The sequence below is a fragment of the Malaya genurostris genome, chromosome 2 (assembly GCF_030247185.1).
Source record: "Malaya genurostris strain Urasoe2022 chromosome 2, Malgen_1.1, whole genome shotgun sequence".
Lineage (NCBI taxonomy): Eukaryota > Metazoa > Arthropoda > Insecta > Diptera > Culicidae > Malaya > Malaya genurostris.
Window position 1 is genome coordinate 46,064,998 of NC_080571.1, and position 18,398 is coordinate 46,083,395.

The 18,398-nt window shown below is 38.3% G+C and overlaps 1 protein-coding gene across 1 annotated transcript in view; it reads left to right on the forward strand.

The window, feature by feature from the left end:
- Positions 1 to 18,398, forward strand: part of LOC131432553 (protein fem-1 homolog CG6966) — a 177,355-nt gene that overhangs the window by 103,100 nt on the left and 55,857 nt on the right. The gene's annotated exons all lie outside the window — the stretch shown is intronic.

Below are 18,398 nucleotides of genomic sequence, written 5' to 3' on the forward strand. Positions count from 1 at the left end.
ACGGAATTCAGAAACTGGAACTGCAAAATTCAGGTTCAGAATCACGAGTTCAGCTCGTGGATTTAGTTCTAAAATCCTAGAGTTGAACTCATTTCCAGGTTCAAAATTCAATTCTTGAAAAGAACATTGAACTTGAATTCCGGACCTGAAAATTACAAAATCTAGTTTCATAACCCAAGTTCCAAATTCAATTTCAGCATTCGGAATACTGAACCTGAATTCTGGAAATCTGAAACTGAATCAAGGAATTAAATTTTGAGACTGAGCTTGAGCTTGATCTTGAGCTTGAGCGACCACCCCTGGTTGCTACTCCGTTACTGATCGGGATTAGCTGAAATTGTACAGGGAGTTTTTAGATGATCCGACCTGGGACTGATAAATCATCTTTCAATGTACATCTTCTGGTAATCCCAGAAATCATTGATCAGTACCGGCGCCGGCCAGACCCGAACGTAGATCGTCTAAGGAATGGGAAGGGATGTTAGTCCAACACTTGTTGTTACTAGAGGCCTACTGCGCACTCTTCAAATGTCACGGGAGAAGGATATTTGTTAGTAAAAATTTCAGTATTGGTATTATTCGCGCGCGACTCAGTATGTTCCGGTTTCAAGATGCTCGGATGCACCACTAAATTCACTGACTTCCCGAGTGAACGTTTCAACAATATCCTTTATTGAAGTCCCGGGAAGTCTTGGTTCACAGCCTTTATTCTAACAAGGAAACTGAAGAAAAGTTTACAATACTACCGCGTAAAGAATAAAAACTTCCCTATTTTTTATAAATGAAATTACGTGATACAAAATAAACGAGTGAATAGGATTTAGACAAAATAGTTGATTCATTGCATTGACATATTCTAAACAGTTGTTATAAAATCATTTGAAATCACCAAACAAAGGTCAACAGAACTCACGCGCATCCTGATCCTTTATTATTTTAATTATTTAATAAAAATATTAATTGGTTATATTGGTTGATCTGGGCAGCCGGCTATCGAGAAAAATATTAATTTATTGTTTGAAATATTAATATCAAGTGTTTTGTTACTATGTATTCAATACACCGATATATGTTATCTCTGTTATTAACATTGTAATATCAACGGATTTGCGCAATAGTTGATTTTTATCATTCAATTGATAATCCTGAAAGACAATCAATAACATGGAAGAAGAAAACATTCTAAATAAAACTTTTCCCTGAAGCTAGACAGAAATTGATAGGTTGAATGAAGAGATAATTCAGTAAATAGAGTAATCAGAAGTGAAACGTTGAAAATATATGATAACTGAAAGGAAAAAGAAACTTCTGCAATTGTCGCCTTTTACGACATGGAAGCAGGAACCCAGTGGATCTATTCTTGGTTCATTTTTTCCGCCGGATTCCACACGGCATCTAGGCTGGTACTGTCCGGAGAGAGCTAATAGGTACTATCAATCCTTGTTCAGAACAAGGTCCGTAGGTCGTCCTCAACTTGATCGACATATCTTGCCCGTTGCGCGCTACTTCTTCTTCTTTATACACCGTTCGGATCATTGTCGAGAACCATTTTAACCGGGTGGTTTATTGCAGACACACAACAAGGGGTTTATGCCGAAACGGTCCACGACTACCAATCCATTGTCCTTCACAATATGTATGACGGATGCTATGTGCTGCCGTTTACAATAAACTGACGTTATCTACACGGACCTTTCCGCTGTCTTTGACAAAATTAACCAGCCCATTATAGTCGCTAAATTGAACAGATTAATTAGACAGAAAAACTTTCTGACCCTATGTGCGGGGTTGGGAATCGAACCCAGGTAGGCACTGTGAGAAGCATCGATCTGCCCATCACGCTATACCCGTCCTATATTTTTATTTTATTTGATTTTTGAAGCAACCGCGAAAGAAAATCAGGAATATTTTTGATATTGTCGGGAAGATTTTCATTTTATTTTTAATTCTTTGGAGATGCATTCCTAGCATTAAGATTTTTGAAGCGCACTTGTTTCCTAATTTCCAAAATCTGACAAAATTTTCAAAATCCAAATTTTGATTAAATATGGATTAAATATCTCTCAAATTTCGATCAAACTTCTACATAATAAAGAGAAGTCTTGCAAAATTTATCTAATTCTTGAAAAATCTTGGAAAATAAAAATATTTTGTAAAATTTGCACCGGAAATATTTTTCTAAATCTGTTATCAAATTTTCTTATTTCTACCAAAAAATTATTTTTATGCAAACTTATGTCAGTCAAAAATGTCAAAATCGTGTAGATTATTAAATTGAAAAAAAACATGATATATTTTTCTTCCAAATATTCAATTTCTGCGATGGCTATAGTCGAGTATGCACGTGAAATATGCTCTCAAAGAAAAAAATCATGCTGTTATTGCACATTTGAAAGAGTTTGGACTGGAAATAATTTTCTCAAATTTAAAACCCTTCAACTACCCAGTCAACGCAAGAGTGATTCTATTTTTTCCGTTAAAGACCTTTTAACTGGAGTCACTCGGGTCCTGTGGTTCTATTGATTTTCATTCTATTTGAAAATTTAAAATTGTAAACTAACAATGGCTAAATATAAGTCAATTTTTAGCGTAGGAGCGGTTGTTTAAAAAACATAGAAAATGATAATCAATACAACCCTAGCTCTGTTCATATACCTAGGATTGAATTTGGGGCGAATTTTTCCTAGTCCAAGCTCTTTCAAATGTGATATAACAATATGAATTTTCTTTGAAGAACGATTTCAAATTTCCAAAATTTTTAAAATCTATAAAATCTATAAAATTTATAAAATGTATAAAATTTATCGAAAACTTATAAAATTTATAAAAAGGTGTAGCCGGGTCTGCATATAAAAACTGCCCCCAAACAGAAAAAAATGATATACGCTGTTTGAAAGGGTTTATATTGGAGATTATTTTCCCAAAATTTTAACCCTTTAACTGCCATATTGGGGGTGTTAGGGTGGTTCTTCTGATTTTCATTTTATTTAAATTTTTCAAAACCTCTTAGCAAAAAATTTAAAAAAAATTACGAAAATTTTAGGAATTATGGGAAACCTTTCTGTTTTTTCCAGAATAACAATTATTTTTTTCCACGTCGACGAACATTTTACCTTAAAACTGATAGTTTTTTAGATTTCGCTTGGTTTCGAATTTGTCCCGGGTTGGCGGTTAATGCATAGGGCACTGGTCGTACAAACCAGTTGTCGTATGTTCGAGCCCCGACCTGGAAGGATTCGCAGTGTCAGTAGAATCGTAACACCAGCCATGCAATGGTTCTGTACACTCTGAATCGACACCCTTTTCAGAAATTACAATATAAAATGAATTACACTCAAGTTACGAGAATAGTACCTTCTGAAAATTTGTTTGAAATGACTTTCTGAACAACTTTGCCGAAGTTACTTATCCCCTATGTTGACCCTGGGCTAAACTAATATTTTTATCTCACTTTTAGGGGGATTAATCACATTAATAAAATTTGGCAAAAGATGCCGATACTGTACCTCAAAAATCACGTTTCTATGAGTTATCAATTAGCGTGAAATTGGGCTTTCGAACCACTGTGCGGTGGTTTAAAAATTTAAAAGTGAGAATATTACTGTGAAAGGCAAGAATGCATAAGTCAACTCAAAAAATTTGAAGATGTCGAAAACCAAGGATTGTCGAACGACGACAATACCCAAATTCAAAAACAAATGGCGGATAGTTGAAACATTAGTTTCCAAGGCATTTATGATCGAAAACACGTCATTGTAAATATTCACATGGTGGAAAAATGGGTACCTCATTAGCTGAATGCTGAAGATAGCAGGAAAGGTAAAATACAGCAAATTTTGCTTTGTAGGTGTGAAACAATAGGTTTTTTTTCGCACGGAACGATGACGGGAAAAACTCAAGCACTGATAATCACCCTAACCAACCATCCTCATCAACTGCAAAACCTAATCGCTTCGGAAAGAAAACGATTCAGTGCATTTAGTGGGAACCCAAAGATGTCTCGTTTTACGACTATTTTTACCTGGAGCTGTTAGCGGAATATATTCAATAGTTGCACTATTTATTACCATTTAATTCCACTATTTCTCTGTCACGTTATTACACTTTCACAAAGTCACTACACTTTAATTAGGCCGTTACCATACAGATACGCGTATTTCAGAATGTTATTTACATCCTTCTTCAGTTTGGATTACATTCGAGAAGAGTTTTATCCACTTTTTTGATAATTTCAGGAAAGGGGTCGGTTCTTTGTTTCCTATAAGGACCATCATTAATTTTTTGGGTTATCAAGTTGTCATAATCTTGTTTGTCCATAATAACTACTTTATTTCCCTTGTCAGCCTTTACATGAAAACAGGCTTTTCTCGCAATTGTTTCAATAAACAGTGCAACTAACGTTTTATGAGTTTCTCAAACGAGGGAAAACTGGAAAAGGTACTGACAACACACCCCACGAAACTTCATTTCTGAACTCAAAATGTAAACTTTTACTTCATCCGCTATACTCCTCAGTTTTGGCCCCTTCCGACTGTTATTTGTTTTCATCTATGTTTCATGCATTTGTTAAGAAGATGTGGAAAGTGGTTCAACGACTGAGTCACTTGAAAAGATGGACAGTTCTTTCGACGTTGTATTCGTGAGTGGGTACTAGGCAAGTTATTTGAATATATTATCTTAAATCTATTATTAACAATAGACATGTATGTTCATTCAAAATCTTAACATAGCTTTTTTAACTTCCACATCTGGTAATCATGCATAAGGGTCCCTGAAACAATCTGATGCATCCGAAAAACAACACGAAGTGCAAAAGAAGTTTTAAATGTGTTAAGAATTTATAAAAATCACACGTTTCAGAATGCTTCTTAAAAACGATGCCGCTGGTTTTCGTTCTATACTTGAAAACACCTCAAGCCGGAAGAAGAATCCTGCAGTCGTCACGGGTGGTTTAAGGTGTATATTTATATTTTCTTGATAAATTATATAATAATAGTATTACCACACTACTAGGAGAGTGTTGAGTGAAATGGCTTTGCATGAGCCGTTCTCATTAAAATACCTCCCATCGCTGTCGCGTGAAACCGGGATTCACTGGCAACGATTCCAACGTAGTAAAATCAACATCAGCAGCAGCTGGTTTGACACGATATCCCGAATTTGTCGCTTGATTCAAGTTCCCTCGAAGTGAAGAGGTGCGCTGAAAATAGATTCGATTCTAAGTTCGTCGGTTTGGTCACGTCGCCCCACGCGTCGGTACTGTTGTTGTTGTTGCTATTGATGTTGTGTCTATTTGCTGCCATTCGATTCTTCAACTAATTTCGTTTGGAAATGGCGTTCTAAATGGATTCGGTGGTCGATTCCTGTCGGTTCTTGTCGGTTGTACTCGAAGGTAACCCCTCTATGTAGGGCACTCCGTCGATGATGTTGATTGTCAAATTGGAAAGGTTCCCCGGTGGCAACCGAATGATTTGGTTACCAATCAGAATGACGGATTCGCTCGATGACAGGGCCCGTTGGCTTCGATTGATCGTTAGATTGTTGATAACGGTTCCGAAGTCTTCGACTGTGGTGGTGTTTATCCGATTCCCAAGAGCGATTGTAGCATTTATCGGACCCCTGGTGGTCGTCCTGGGTGTGTTGCCACTATTGCTCACGGTGCTTGTTAGGATCCAGTTGCTCAGGGGAAAGAACCAAAAAATTGGTCCTCCTTGGATTGATGAAAGCTGTAAGATAAACGATCGGTTAGAATTGAGTTGAATTTTGGTTACTTGAATATCACCAATAACAAGCCGACAACGACTAGGAGATGACAGTTCAGTTTAGCCATCTTAACTGGAAACTGAATGTTCCACTAGTTCCACTAGCACTCTAATTTATAGTGCAGCGAAACGAACTTGGTCATCTGCACTGAAAGGTTTAAATAATATTTGATCATCTGTGGTTGCTTCATTAAAATTTTCTATTTACGTTCGGCGCGACGAATGAACATTTGTGTCTGCATAATTTCTACTGCTCCAACTACAACTCCAACATTCAATATCGATAAAACTAGGTAAGAATTATGGTAATCGCGCCCAGTTTGTCACTCGTAAAACACAATTTAAATCTTCTACTCTCGATTTGCCAAGTTTCGCCGTCATATTTCACTCGACTCCACTTACCCGTGTTCCCAGTGGGACCATCAACCGACGATTAGGATTGTTCGTGAAATGACATAATAAAGTAGGAATTTAGACAGAGAGAGAGAGTGACAGAGACGCTTGCACCACCACCCGCTGCGTCCACAAGAGAAATAAAATTGTAGCACAGCTTAACATAGTTCAACTCGACAGATTGTCGGAGCATGTGAAACAATTGAAAGTAAACTGCATTCAATTGTGATGCATGTAGGTTTCATTTGTTAGAAGCCCGCATAACAAAAACTGTGTGTGGCTTATCGGTGATGATTTTCGAGCTGGGGTGGTTCTTTGATATATGTTATTTTTGTGACGACTCATTTCGTATTTTTAGATTACATTGAGTCAAGAATCGTCCTTAGATTTCTCTTAATTTCTGATTCAGAAATTAAAAACAATACCTGAATCCTAAGAGTGATGAGACACGGGGGAAAGAGAAATAGGGCTCAACATTATTCCAATTTGTATATTTGTTGCTGGGCTTTCAAATCGACCTTTAGTTCCGGAAGTACCGGAAATAGTGATCAAAACGTGCTAAAAGAATTCCACTCACTCACTTTTCTCCGGGGTGGATTGATTGATTTTCAGAAGCTTATGCCCAAGTGAATGGTATTACTACCTAATAGTCTGCTATTGAATTTTATCCGGATCCGACTACTGATACCGGAACTACACGGTGTTTCGATTGTTGGGTTATGCTAGTTTACGCCCGAACGAACTTTCATGTTTTCATTCAATAATTTTTTTTAAAGAAATCCTCAGTAATATAAGAGTGGTATCATTACACCACTCGGTGAATTAAAATAGTTTTTTTTTTGCATCGCCACTCCAAACGATGCACAGTGAGAAAAAAACGATCAAAAATGCGACTTGCTTAATAATTTTATAAAAACATAAGCAAATATTTTCAAAGTAAGTATTTCTTATGCAAATTCTTCCATGAATTTACAGAAAAAAAAGTTCTACTGATCGGTGTTTGGACCAATTTTGGTTAAACAAGACAGTTCTATGTTTCGCATATAACCTCAAATAATAATTTACAGATAGTGTTCATGATCGCATGCTTCGTGCTACATAGTTTTACCCCAATTTTCCCACAAATATAGTATTATGTTGAATTCAGATTTACAATCCCGAAGCAGATACAATATGACCTACCAATATTCATATTACGTGCAAAACATTTGTGATCCAATTAAACACAATGGGAATGACAGTACTAGCCTGTTAAACCCGTTTCACTCCATTTTAATTCATAAGTCGTATTTCTGGTTAAACTTTCTCTCGCATACCGAAAGCAGGCTGATTGCGGTTGATGAAACTCGATTGATATTACGAAGAAAGACCTGAAAATAGGATTCCAAATGATTTTTCAATAGTGTTAAAACCTTATCGCCCCTTAATAACTTTTAACGCACATCACCCAATAATTCCAGAACCAGAAGTCGGATCCGGATAAAATGCAATAGCAGTACAATACGATTCTTGCTGGAAATTTGAACTGCATAATCATGGACGACGAAACCTACGTGAAACTCGATTACAAATCCTTGCCGGGACCACAATATTATACGTTGCGAGAAGGGCAAGTGTTAAACCAGTCCGAGACATCGATTGAAATCGAAAAATTTGATAAGAAAGCTATGGTGTGGCAAGCAATTTGTAGGTGCGGTAAGATTTCGAAACTCTTCATCACCACTGCTTCAATGAACAGCGAAATATACATCAAGGAATGTTTACGAAAACCACTTCTACCCATGATTCGAAGCCACAAGGATCCTGTTGTCTTCTGGGCAGATCTTGCTTCTTGGGACTACTCGAAATCAACGGTAAAATCGTATACTACCAAAAATGTCACTTTCGTCCCAAAAGACAATCTATCAAATTGCCCACAACTTCGACCAGTAGAGGAATTTTAGGTATTAACGAAGGCACATCTTAGGTAACATGTCTCGGCAGCCGAAACCATTCAACAGTTCGAAAAAGATTGGAAAAAAGTGTCAAAACTTGTCGCCAATAAGTCTGTACGGAATTTAATTAGGAACGTTCGCAAGAAGGTGCGCCAGCTAGTCTACAATGGCTAAGTAGCAAATGTTGAGAATAATATTCTGTTGTTGTTCTAGTCTAATATTATCAGTATATCGAATAAAATTTGAATATCTAACAGTTGTGAATTATTTACAGTGAAATCAAAGTGCGTCCATACTGTCTGGTACAGTCTTTAAATATCGATTTTTCTGATAATTCTAAGACTTGGTATCGAAATCATTTTCTCGATTTCTGAAATCTCAATTTTCTTAAGTCCCAGAAAATCATTCAGTAAACGAAAAAATTACAAACCTTTACCTGGTAGATACACGCTTTGATGCTTAGTAACTAATAAATTCAACAAGTTTACTTGGGAACTCCATTCTGAGAATCATCAATCAATCTTTATTCAAAAGAGTAGTCTTTCGTAATTAAACGCGGGGAAATGAATTTATTCGTTATTTTAAATATGAGATATTTTAGAAGTACAATTGTGAGTTAACAGAACGGGCGTTGACGCCATCATCTTTCATTTGTGAATTTGAGTAAATCAGTTCGAATTACGATATTGAGACGATTGAAGGATTCGGGCTATTCGGCGAAATGTCATTCGGCGAAATAACCCTTTCGGCAAAATGTTATTCTCCTGCATGACAACGCTCGACCTCATGTCAGCAAATTCGTGAAAAAATATTTGGATACGCTAGAGTGGGACAAGCACCAGACATTGCTCCTTCTGATTACTGGTTGTTCCGACAGATACAGAACGATCTGGCAGGTCATCGGTTTATTTCTTTCGCAGAAATCGAAAATTGGCTTCAAACTTGGATCACCTCAAAATACGAGACATTTTTTTCGAGATGGAATTCGAAAATTGCCGGAGAAAGGTGGGAAAAGCGGTCTATCTAGCGATAGACGATAGTCAAAAATGAATTTATTTTAAATCAAACGATTTGAAATAAATGTATTTTTGGCCCAAAAAAAATCGACCGAAGACGTCAAATTGCAAGCAATATTGAATGAATATGATACTTCTAGTAAAAAGCAAATGGTCACAATGTTAAATGTTGTACGACAAACAATTTCTGATCGTTTAAAAGCTAGGGTAAAGTCCAAGAGTGTGAAAATGGATACCACATGAATCGAACAAAAGACAGATGGAAAACAAAAAAAATGTGAAATTTAGCTTCAAAAACACGAAAACAGTCAGTTTTGCATCAAATTACTGTTGGCGATGAAAAATTAATTTATTTTGAGAATCCTCTCTATGTTTGGTGGGATCAGAAAGGTATGGTGTTTGATTATTGAATAACAAAGCGAAAAAAAACATATTTTGACATCAGTCAGACATTCTTCATTAAATTCTGCATAATTCTAGTTACTTTTGTGACTTTCCTGGTGGCAGCTGTCCAGTTTTTTTTTGAACTCCTGCATGTTTTGGGACACTGTACCTTCCTTTTGAAAGTACCGCTTGACAATTGCCCAATACCCAATACAATATTGGCTGAAGATCCGGGCAGTTCGGTGGGTTGATGTACTTTTCCACGAATTGTACATTATTTTTTGACAACCACTGTAGAACGGAGTTGGCGTAGTGGGCTGAAACCAATTCCGGCCAGAAGAGAGGAGGAACCTTATGCTTTCTGTACAGTGGCAGCATTCTATTCTTCAAACATTCTTTCTCGTACACCTTGGCATTAATTGTGCCCTTCGTGAAGAAAACCGACGACCGCAAACCACAGGTTCAAATTGCTTGCCAGACCAACACATTCTGCCCAAACTTTTCCATCGCCACCGTGTTGTCAGAGTCGTCCAGGTCCTGGTACACCGATTTCGTATAATATTGCGGTCCGGGCACGGCTCGAGAGTTTTCCTTGGCGTAGGTTTCGTCGTCGATCAGGATGGATCCGTCTTTATTCTGTAGAATCCGGTTATACAGTTTTCGTGCTCTTGTTTTGGCCTGAACTTGCTGTACCAGGGACTTTTTCGGCACCTTCTGTTTCTTGTACGTTTTCAGGGAGTTCCGAACTTTGATCTGTTGAATTATCCCGATGCTGGTGTTGAACTGCTTGGCCAAATCCCGCGTCGACGCCGATGGGTTTTTACTAATGTACTCAACCACTTTTAAGTCCCGGTCGGGCTGGCTGGGACCCGTTTTTCTACCGGATCGGGGCAAATCCTTCATGGAAAGGGTTTTACCGAACTTCTCGATAATATTTTTGACACTGGTGTGGTGCACTTTCACCCGTTTTGCAATTTCGTTGTACGTGACACCACTTTCTGAGCACCAAGTGTACAGAATTTACTTTCGCGTTTCCGGATCAATTCGACTCATCATTGAAACGATAAACCGTACCGGAACCAATCGATTGCGCAGCTGTTATTGACATGTAAACAAACATGTCACCGCAAAACACGCTGCAAACAATTAAGCCATTTCAGAGTAATAACTGTTTGAATGTTGCTAACTACTTATCGATACACTCCTTATCAACATAAGCTTCTAAAACCTGGTGAAACTGTTGATGTTAATCGCTATAGATACCAAATTATCAATTTGAACCATAAACTGATTGAAAAATGACTCGAACTGACAAGAGTACATGGCAAAGAAATGTTGTTATACGACAATGAACCTGCACACAAAGAAAAAACCGGCTCAGAGTTCATTCAAAGCACTTGGCTCGGAGCTGTTACCGCGTTGTCGCACGTTGACAATTTTGAAGCGACTCCAAGCACGAATCAGTCCTATAACCTTGGGTCAGTCCAGCACCCAGTGCTTATGGATTAACAACAGTAGATCGTAAAATGATTACGGAAATTGCATATCTACTGCAATCAGTAGTTAATAGCAGAGCACTGGTAGCGCGTCTACAGCATCTACTAACTTGGCTCGCTAGGACAGTAACCTTTAGGTGTTACTGAATAACCTAGAGGGTTCTTCCCAACACAGGTAATCAATCCATCAACTTCGCTTCGTCATGTAAACAAGTCATTTGAAAACAAATATGACACGCAATGTTTACTCAAGCAGTCACACAATTTGTGCCCAGTATTTGGTTAGCTTTGCGAAGAAGTAGAAGAGGAAGAAGAAGTTCTAATCACTGAAGTTACCTTCAAGAGAACTTCTTAGAACAAGCAGTTTCTCTCAGGTTATTATCGACTAAAACGGCCCAGTCATGGTTCCACACCGAATTACAACCCTATCCATCAGCAGAAGCACTGTCCGCATCGAGTCCACAAACAAAACGTAATTTTACGAACTCAGTTTATTCTCTGCAAACGCAACCGGGTGACCTCCGGGGTCTGTCACTATCACAACCAGCACCGCCAACTGGAGGCCAACGGAGTCAACCCGAAGCAACCGGCTTGGATCAGTGGCGCATAGCGCGCGCACACATAATGTGGTGTTTTCTGTTTGAGTCGATTACAACGACGCGAATTACGACGCACTCCGCTCTGCGCGTAGCGACGACGAACGGACGCGTAGTAGTAGCATAGCTTAATGGAGGACTACTGCAACTGGTGGAGGTCGGCAGCCGGTGCATGGCCAACAATGTGTAATTGAGTGTTTCAACTTTCGCTATGCTCAACTAGCCTGGGGTGCAACCAGTGCAACCCTAACATGCATGGACAGTCCAAATGTCTAATGTTGATCCCCGAACCGCTTACCGAGTTCCCAGCCCCATGGTCGATTTTTTTTTCTGCGAATGCGTTTTGCAGCATTCCGATTAGCACAACGTCGTTTGACAATCGTGGGGGACCCGGTAACAACTCAATTAGGGCAACCAATTTGCGTAAAATGAAGTCGTATTAGTGGAGTTGCATATTGTTACTGCAAAATTGTATACAATTGGGAAAAATTTCCATCTTCTATCAACTATACCTCCACATCGAGACGCTATGCAGTATTCATGGAGCGCAAGGTGAATAATAATGATTAAAAGTAATAATGAGTGCATGGATTTTGTGACCTTCGGCAGAATGGCGTTCGGTTCCGCTTTTAACGGTTATTGATCACATTCCAATCCGCGGTAAAAATAAAAACTGCAATCAGCTCCATCAATGGGGACCTGATTAGCTCAAAGTGCGAACAGCTATTCGTTCTTAGCCTCCAGGGTCAAAGTTGTTATGGATTGATTCGCGATGAGTAGACTTTTTCGCTATTTCAAACAACTCGTTAAATTTAATTATTTTTTTTTCAATCCCATAGCTACAGTAGCTTACTTCCTTGCATCAAATGCAGTGAACGGGGAAGTTGGAAACAATTAAAATCACAATGTCGAGATAATTGCATACAATGAACTATCGGATGAGTTGGCTTTTGTCTTACTCACACTCTACGTTCTCTCGAAAATTTCCATATCAATCCAGTGAAGCCGGCTGCGGTTAGATAAAATCATTACTTTCTAAGAAATTGTATGCTAATTTGCTTCTAACATACAAGGCCTATATATTCTATTTATTTTATAAGGTTTGAATCAACCAGAAAATATTAGTGGCCTTGTACCAAAGAATTCGCTTTTCTATAAAGTTGAGATTTCGAGTAGTGCCAAGAAGCAAGATCTGTCCAGAAGGCAACAGAATCCTTGTGGCTTCGAATCATGGGTAGAAGTATTTTTTTTAAACATTCCTTGATGTATATTTCGCTGTTCATTGAAGCAATGGTGATGAAGGGTTTCGAAATCTTACCGCAGCCACAAATTGCTTGCCAGACCATAGCTTTCTTACCAAATTTTTCGATTTCAATCGATGTCTCGGACTGGTTCAACACTTGCCCTTCTCGCAACGTATAATATTGTGGTCCCGGCAAGGATTTGTAATCGAGTTTCACGTAGGTTTCGTCGTCCATGATTATGCAGTTCAAATTTCCAGCAAGAATCGTATTGTACAGCTTTCGAACCTTCGGCCTGAACGATGCTTCTTGTTTCGGACTTCGTTTTGGTTGTTTCTGCTTCTTATAGGTTCGAAGATTCAAACGTTTTTTAGCACGAAGAACATTTGATTTCGAAGTGACCACTTTTTTGGCCACATCCCGGACTGAAACCTCCTTCTTTTGCTTGAACGCCTTCAGTATATGTTTATCCAACTTAGGGTTAGCAGGACCTTTCTCTCGACCCGTTTTCGGTTTACCCTCAAAGGTGTTATCCTCACCGAACTTCCTGATTGCATTTCGCACGGCTTTTTACTTACTCCTTCCATTTTTGCTATCTTTCTCAGTGACAGTCCGCGTTCTGGGCACCATTTGTACACAATTTTTCGACGTTTCGAAGTCCACGCATTTCGAAACAAACTAATGAAAACGAATAAACAACTGCACACGTGGTTAGAGAAGAGTGTAAACAACAAGACGCAGCCATAAAAATTGACAGATTCTGAACCATTGCGAAATGGCAGCGGTTTTTGGTTGCGTTCATATTTTCTGGGACAGTCTTTAGTGTCAATTAAAAAAATGTTGTTTTGAAAAAATCGACATAATTGATGTCAGTTTTAAAGTTTAAATCCGGAAATTATATCAAAAGAAACTGGCATCCCCAGCAGCGTTTTACTCGTGTTTCAAATATTCAACTGTTCGAATAAATACTACTAGAACGGCTGGCTGGGGATACGTTTGGTTGAGTTTTAGTTCTATTATAGATCGCCCATATAAAACTTCCAGCTGTTGAATTTGCTCTTAGTTTTTTTTTTCATAAACATGTTTATTTCAAGGCAATATACATAAGTTTTTCTTCGCCGTGGCATTCACAATACATAGTACTTTAATCCTAATATATTTCGAATATCATATTAGTATGTTGGTATTCATTAGTTAATACTATTTTTATCAATCGATTTGCTATTATAAATTACATTTATTTTGTACATGATCTTATAACTATTTAGGTTTGTTTGTATCAATTCAACATTTTTATTCAATATAAGATAGCTGACTATTGGTTGAACTCATGGAAGAGAAAGGAGTCTAACATAAAATAAAACTTAAATTGGAACTCCAATGGACTTAATGAAATGATAAAGAAGTTTCATGAAAGGAAGGTCACGGCAAGCAATACTGTCGCGAACTTTGACATTGGATAGTCTACCTTAAGTACGCAAGGATTTTATTAGTTGAGATCTGACATCACGATACTTCACGCATGCTCAAACGACATGATCAATATCGCGATAACCTTCGCCACAAGCACAATGATTAGTCTCGGAAAGTCCAATTCGAAGGAGATGTGCATCTAACGTGTAGTGATTGGACATGAGTCTGGACATCATACGAATGAAGTCCCTACTAGCATCCAGTCCCCTGAACCATGCCTTTGTCGATATTTTCGGAATAATTGAGTGCATTCACCGACCCAGATCCAGATCATCTTTATCCCAAGAAGCTTGCCAGCTGGCCAGTGTTCTTTGGCGGGACGCGCTATAGAATTCGTTGAAAGCAATCGGTCTCTCATGAATTTCACCCTCAACAGCACCACGTTTGGCTAAAATATCGGCTCTTTCATTGCCTGGAATGGAGCAATGAGCCGGGACCCAAACTATTGTGATTTGATAATCATTATTCAATATGTCGTACAAGCACTGTTTTATATTGCCCAAGAATAAAGGTTCATTTATTCCAGCGACGTTTGAGCGAATGGCTTCAATTGGACTCAGACTATCTGTGAAGAGAAAATAATCGTTTGGAGATAATGTGACGATTACACTCAAACTATAATGAACTGCTGTTAACTCTGCTATATAAACAGATGCAGGTTCTTGAAGCCTAAATGAAACCGGACATTATTATTGAATATACCAAACCCAGTAGCCTCTTCGATTCGTGATCCGTCTGTGTAAAACATTTTCTCAGAGTCAATATGCCTGAACTTACTTGAAAATATTTTTGGGATTTCCATCGAGTGTAGGTGTTCCGGTGCTGACACGGATAGGAATATATGTTGAAGGGTTGATTCTCTGTGACATATGGTTAAAATATACTGTAATGAATCTTATTTGAGATTGATGCTCGACTAGTCTTTCGAAGTTATTAATAACCAGGGGATTCAGTATCTCACATCTTATTAGCAGTTGCGATGAAAGCTCCCAAAAACGATCTTTCAATGGGAGAACTCCCGCCATAGCTTCAAGACTCATCGTAAGTGTCGAATGCATGCAGCCTAAAGCAATTCGCAAACAACGATACTGAATTCGCTCCAGTTTGATAAAATGAGAGTTTGCAGCGGAACGAAAGCAAACGCATCCATGTTCCATCACTGAACGTATCGTTGTCTGATACAATTTTATTAGATCTTCCGGATGAGCACCCCACCAAGATCCTGGTATTGTTCGAAGAAAATTTACTCTTTGTTGGCATTTTGTTGTCAGATACCTAATGTGTCCTGCCCACGTGCATTTGGAATCAAACCACACCCCAAGGTATTTGAAAGTCAAAACTTGTTGGATCATTCTTCCCATCATATGAAGCTGAAGTTGCGCGGGATCATGCTTTCTTAAGAAGACGACCACCTCTGTTTTCTCCGCAGAGAATTCGATACCCAGATGAACAGCCCAAACGGACAAGTTATCTAAGGTATCTTGCAATGGTTTTTGCAGATCAATAGCTTTGGGTCCAGTAACTGAAACCACGCCATCATCTGCCAATTGTATTAGTGTACATGGGGATACTAGACAACTGTCAACGTCGTTTACATAGGAATTATAGAGGAGCGGACTGATTTGCTCTTAGTGTCATAACATTTTTTTAAATCGGCTGAAGCATGTTTTTGTGAACTACTCGAATAAATTTGAATAAAATGGTATATCATAAATGAGCCCAAATTAGTGTCAGCAATAATCTCGAAAAAAAATGGGCGAATAATATTTAAATGAGACTGTCTCGATAAAAGAATAGGTTTTTTTTTAAATTTTAATTTTTCGGTTGGTTTTCTGATTCTTGAAAAAGTGTTCAACAGTGTATTTTTTATTAGAGTACCCAATCGAGCTAAATTGGGCACTGTATTCGGTATTTAAATTGAAAAAAAATTGATCCTGATTTTGCCACGTTTTCCGTTGTTAATTTCTGGAAATGCTCATTTGTCAACGACTACAATTAGGTTAAAGCCGGGGGTTAATGGATAGATATAAAATAAATCCGTTCGACGGAAGCCTTAGTAGTCTCTCGAATAAAAATAGCTGCTTGACTGCCCGACGAATCGACTGCCAATTTTGTTTTTCTTTACGTTTCGTTTTAGACTCGTCAGTGCAGAGTAGTTCAAATTGAACTGCTTAGTGCAAACTTAAACAGTTCAACTTAAACCACTAAGCAGACGTAAAGTTAATGCTATTTGCAAAACACTCAACTAATTGGCACCGAAGTGCCACGTCTTTGCTGACGTGCCGAACGAAAACGTTAATTATTAGCCGAAAATAACGTTTTCGTTCGGCACGTCAACAAAGACATGTCACTTCGGTGCCAATTAATAAGTGATTTACGTCTGCTTATCGGTTCAAGTTTAACTATTTAAGTTTGCACTAAGCAGTTCAATTTGAACTGCTCTGCACTGACGAGTCTAAGACGAAACGTAAAGAAATGTAAAAACGGGTTTGTGCCCTAAACACAAACATAGGCTAACCCTTAAATGACCAATTTTGTTATTTATGAAGAAAAATATTTAATGTCTTACATTGGCTAGAACTGTTGTTGTTATACTTTGTTTTGAAGAAAAGTGTTTCTGAACCGCTTCACACTCTTGTTCGTTCTTACGGGGAATATGCTCTGATTGTCGCGATAGCTCAAACGATTTAAAAATTAAAGATATCATTGTCCAAGACAAAGAACGTACAGGACAACCCAAAAAAATGGAAGATATAAGAATTGTTGAACGAAGAAAAAAAAATGGGAAAATGGGTTCCTCATGAGCTGAAACCCATTACGCTATTCCACAAAATGATTTCTTTTGTGTTGTTATACAAACTGTGTGAGACTCGTCCCAATGCGAACTACTGATAACGTTGAGATAACACGAGGATTACACGAACCTCGGGTTTCAAAACGTCAAGAAGATGTGTCAATAAGGTGTTAAAATAAACAATACATTTCGTAAGGACCCCCTACTCTAACGACGCAGGTTCAAGTGACGAATGCTTTTGAACTTGAACCTGTGAAACTTCCTTGCAGAAAAAAAACAACAGCTAATCCACCTGTTCAGGTGTTGTTGCTGTGGCAGCACGAACAAAGATTAATTTTGCTTCCTTAAAAAAGTCGTGCGGGGTTCCTTAAGTAGAAATCACCGCTAAGCTGTTAAGTTGCTTTATGGGCAATGGAATGTGTTCAGTATTTCATACTGCACGAACTCGATCGGGTTGATGTTGGTGTTGTTTCTGCTTTAGTACAAGTGCTCTGATCTTGTATTTCAATTCGAGAATGTGAATGCTCTGCACCTTTTGACACTGACTAACGAGGATTTAGTTTGGTATTGGGTATTTCCTCATTCGATTAATTTGAGAAAGGCTGAACATAATGTTTTTCCACGTTTAAAAATTTTTGCCCCACATAAATTCATCTAATAAAAATTTTTATTATTTTCTTCCATTTCCAGGTAAAACTCTAATTGATAACAGAACTGAGAGAGATTTGTAAGTACATATAATACCGTCTGATAGCAACTAAAGGAAAGCTTTGAGGAATATTTCCCTTGTTAATATCGAATTATGTGCTCGATGCCTGTTGGAACCAAATTTTATTTTAGCCACTAGAAACTCTTGAATAAGAGTCCCAATTCAATTAAACACTCGACGTATCGATAAGGCAGATCTGAAGAAAAAGCATGATTGAAAAATATAATCTCCTACTTTCGAGCAACTAACCTCCGACTAATTTGCTAAATGCGATTACGTTCCAATTTCCCCTGTGGCAGCCTTCCGATAACCGACCGAACATTCTAGCCGTTTCTAGTCGAACCACCAAACAAACCGATCGCGGGACTGTGTCAAGGACAACCAACGGCAAATAATAAAATCCAGGGACACCAAAGGACGCCAAGTGGAAATAAAAGCTATTCCGCCGTGGTGCTCCTGCCTGCCGGGTTTCAAACTGTATCACTAACCAAAAGCAGTCCTCAGACATCGACCAATCAACGCGGTACTGCGAGAAGTGGAAGGCAGGAGGCACCGTTGAACACAATCGTTATGATTCGTATTTAACCTACACCTACTTTC